Here is a 4,369-nt window from a genome sequence, read left to right as displayed (position 1 = left end):
AAAAGTCTTGAAGAATAAGAAAGTGCTGTTTTCTGTCTCAATGAAGTTATTCAAAGATACGCTTGAAACCATGCATGGATCTGCCGCGCAGATGGAAACTATCCATAATGGTTACACACCATAAATTTGGAAGCAATTGTTCCCTCTCTAATTTTCGCCCGACAGCATTAGCATTCCCTGTATAATCATGGAGCACGTATATTTCTTGAACCATTATTGATTTTCACAGGAACGTAGCATGGTTTCAAGAGGCTTTCTTTGTGTGAAACGCGATTATCAACCTTCAGTAGCAAAATCAATTTCTATTCAATCTTCCGAGGATGCCATCTATCTTGTTTGACTTCTAGAGGACTTTCGACAAAGGAGCCCCATATACGCTGTTGCTATATAAATAACCCTTCGTCATATCGTGCATTCATGTCCTGAAATGAAATGAGCATTTCTTTAGCTAATCACTCTATTCGCCTATGCTGTGACCTTTGATCTCCTACATTTCCGGCGATATCTGGAGTAGATAGGGCTCAGTGCTCGGACCTTCTTTATTTTCGGTTTACATAAATGACTTGCCTAATATCATGTTACCGTCACTGAAAGGTTTGCTATATTATACCACGTAATTAAAAACACTAACGACTTCTATCTTAGTGCAGAGAAAACTTATCTCTGTTGTGTTACTGAATGGTGCACTGACTTTCATGCCGCGGCTCCGTATCACCGTTAAAGCAAAACGCTTTAATAGCGTCGGTCATAATCTCAAACGATTTGCCGTTTATTTGGGTTCATTTTTCCTAGAACCATCATATAACTTATACTACTGGAAAGATTAACCGCATTATCGCTATAATGCAGTCACTTCAACCACACTTCTTCATAAATCCCTTACTCACTCAGAGGGCCATGCTGCGCTGACAAGCGACCCTCAAGCTTAAGTCATTTACATTACTCAGAGCTATTCAAAACGTGGAAGTTTTTTATACTCTAGAAATATGGCTCGAAATAAAGTATTACTAATGAAACCAATATTAGCGCTAATGACACTTTACATTCACGAAAAATACCGCCGCTGTGTCACTTTTTAAGATCCACAACCTCAATGTTGTTCTCAAAAATATTTGTTCATTTCTGTCATTTATATTTTAAGCGGGCTTTAAAGTGGGCTTAAACTGGGCTTTCGACTTTCTCACGTTACCTCCCGCCTCAATTCTCCTTCATCCAACTGGAATCATCTGCTACTAGATCTACTCTCACCTCTTTCTTCTCATCAACGTTTTAGCCTCGTAGGGCTACATGAGTGTTTCGCTTTTTCGTTTCTTTTTTGCCTCATGGTACTGCTTTCAGCAAAACTACGGATGCGCCTTGATGCATATGTGCAGCTGTATTCTCCTGGTTCATGTGTTTAGACAGCTGTGCCGAAATCAATTTCTATGTAACTTCCGAGGACGCGATTTGTTTTATAAGACTTCTGGAGGATTTTTTTCCTCCTTCAACAACGTCCGCAGGACGGCTAGGTTATTCTATATCGATAATTAAATAGGTGATTAATTAGATGCTTGATTACTCTCCTTATCAGATTTTACGTACCTCCTGTAACATGATTTGCAGGGCCTGTTATATATTTCCCAGTCTGAATTGCAAAGCTACCGGTCAGGAGGCATTTCTTTTCAGTCGATGAAGTTCGCTGCAATTTGGTTACAATCGAGAACGTTCTTCTGTCCTTGTCCAACCCGTTCCTAGAACACGGAGCCTTTCCTCTTGCAGGAGCTCAGAGCTGCTCGTGTCATTTCTCAATGTAGGATAAACAAAAAAAAAAAAAGTGCTCGAAGAAACCGGGGACAAGGGGAGAACAAGCAGACCTGCACGCAACAAAACCGAATCCAACTCATTTACAGCCGGGAAAACGAGGGGACTTGTATTGCCCACTGACAATGCCATTAAGAGTGCGATCACAAAGCTATCACGCCGAAAAGGAATACATGCGGCACGTGTACACGTTGACATCGGAGCTGAATGAATGCCTGAACGTGTCCAACTAAAAGGTCGAGCCCTTTCTGTGATTGCGATAATGAAGTTATGCTGACGCTCTTGTCACTCCAGATGCAGGAGGCTTCAATCACTTCTATTTTGGGTGATCAAAACATTTTGTTTTCCATATTGTCGGTGAACATTCTGAGCTATATTTAGGCATGTTTTGGGCGTCGCGCTTTCCTGCAACCTTGGATCCACATTAAATATATCATGGCACGCAAGCAATTAATGTCGACTGCCTCTACTACAATATTTGCATGTTGTTAATATTTCAGGCCTCTAAATGTTGATCCAATACTTCGATTAGTGTATTAATAGATGGCTATAGCTGCCTATGGCTACTTCTTTTATACTTACCACCAAATATTGATAAATTGTAATCTAATACCCTTTATTTCTTAAATTCTTTATTTCACTTTCAGTATCCAAGGAACTGTTTTTCGTATCTAGACATGCCGATCTTGAATTCTCTTTTTGGATGCACCTATTGAGTAACATCGATAATTTCGAGTACCCAGAATATTGACGCGTTATGATCTGTGAACAGTGTGCCTTCAACAACCTACTAGACGATTTTATTTATACCAGAAGCACGTTAAGGAATCGCATAAAACCACTGAAAGGCTGAGTGATTTTTCATTTCCTTCGATTGCAATCTCTTAGAGATATTCTGTAATTAATCCTTGCTATGGAAAAGTGGATGTATTCACGGAAAGAAACTTTACCGGGAAGTCTTCTTGCGACTTCGTCAAGCTCAATAAAATAGCAGTAATTAAGTAATATCATCCACAACCATCGCTGTCACATTTCACACACATGCGTTGAACTGCATGATAAATGTTCGAGTTATCGAGAGGTTTCGACAAGCGATAACACTAGTATATGCATTGGCCACAGATAGTCAAGGATATGACAAAAATACGTCTGGTCAGGCATAATTAGTGAAAATGATTTGCAGTCAATCGTGCATCGTTATTGCTTGACTTGTCAGTGGGTGAATATCTTTTTTATTGGTCTCAGCTATAACATCCATGTGCGGTCTCAAACAATACACGTAAGTATCAAGGCGATTATGATGAAATTAGTTCAAAAAATCTTTTGGGCGCATATTCTTGATATATGTTTATTTTATTTTATTTATTTATACAATACTGCAGGCTGTAAAGAAGCCCAAGCAGAAGTGGAATGACACAAACACAGATGACCAGCGCGACAGAATGTCAAATGCAGATTTCGCACAAGCAATGAAGAAAACACAAAGCATGAAAAAAAAAAAAAAAGTTACGCCAGATAGGCGAACAAAGTCATGGTTCAAACACTATTTCAATAGCAGCAAAAACATTATCAGATGTAAACACATGCGGGGGTAGACCGTTCCACTCGGCTATTGTCCTGGGGAAAAAGGAATACTTAACTTGTTCGTGCAGGTGAACAATGGAGCTAATTTGTAAGGATAGTAAAGCTTTGTGACTCTAGATGATGAAGGTTTGGTTTGGTTTGTGGGGTTTAACGTCCCAAAGCAACTCAGGCTATGAGAGACGCCGTAGTGGAGGACTCCGGAAATTTCGACCACCTGGGGTTCTTTAACGTGCACTGACATCGCACAGCACACGGGCGCCTTGCTTTTCGCCTCCATCGAAAAGCTGCCGCCGAGGCCGGGATTCGATCCCGCGTCCTTGGGAACAGTAGTCGAGCGCCGTAACCACTGCACCACCCCGGCGGGGTGATGATGAAGGTTGTACCTAGTCGAAGGGTTAAGACGTAACTGGGAATAGTAGAACTTGAAAAAGAATGTGATTCTCGCTGGCCTTCTCCGGTGCTGTAACGGCTTGATTTTATTGAATCTCATTAATTCTGACGGAGTCATGGTCGACAGAAGCGGTTATATATGAAACATACTGCTGACGTTTGAACCTGTTCAATTTGCTGATGTCTTTCTTAGTGAAAGAATCTGAAACTTTGCAGGCAGATTGTAATCGAGATATAATCAGCGTGTATGAGGCCAGAAGCTCTGTATGGAGGGGCAGTATTTGAGACTGTGTCGTAGCTGACGAAGTTTGCGACGGGCAGAAACGCAGATGTTGTCAATGTGAGCGGACCAGTTCAAGTGTTCTGTAATAATTACGCCGAAATATTTAAAAGATATCGGGGTTCGAGATATCGGGGTCTGCTTGGTATAGTATAGGTAAGTAAAAGGAAACATTTTGTTTGTGATGCGCATGAAAACAGTTTTGTCAGGATTCAGTTTCACCTCCCAGAGATCCCACCAACTAGAAACAGAATTCAGACTTTCATTAAGCAAGACTAGATTGTTAGTATTGTTAACAACCTCGAATAGCAAACA

The sequence above is a fragment of the Amblyomma maculatum genome, chromosome 7, assembly GCF_055883805.1.
Source record: "Amblyomma maculatum isolate TAMU_Amacu chromosome 7, ASM5588380v1, whole genome shotgun sequence".
Classification (NCBI taxonomy): Eukaryota; Metazoa; Arthropoda; class Arachnida; order Ixodida; family Ixodidae; genus Amblyomma; species Amblyomma maculatum.
This window is presented reverse-complemented; position numbering follows the sequence as displayed.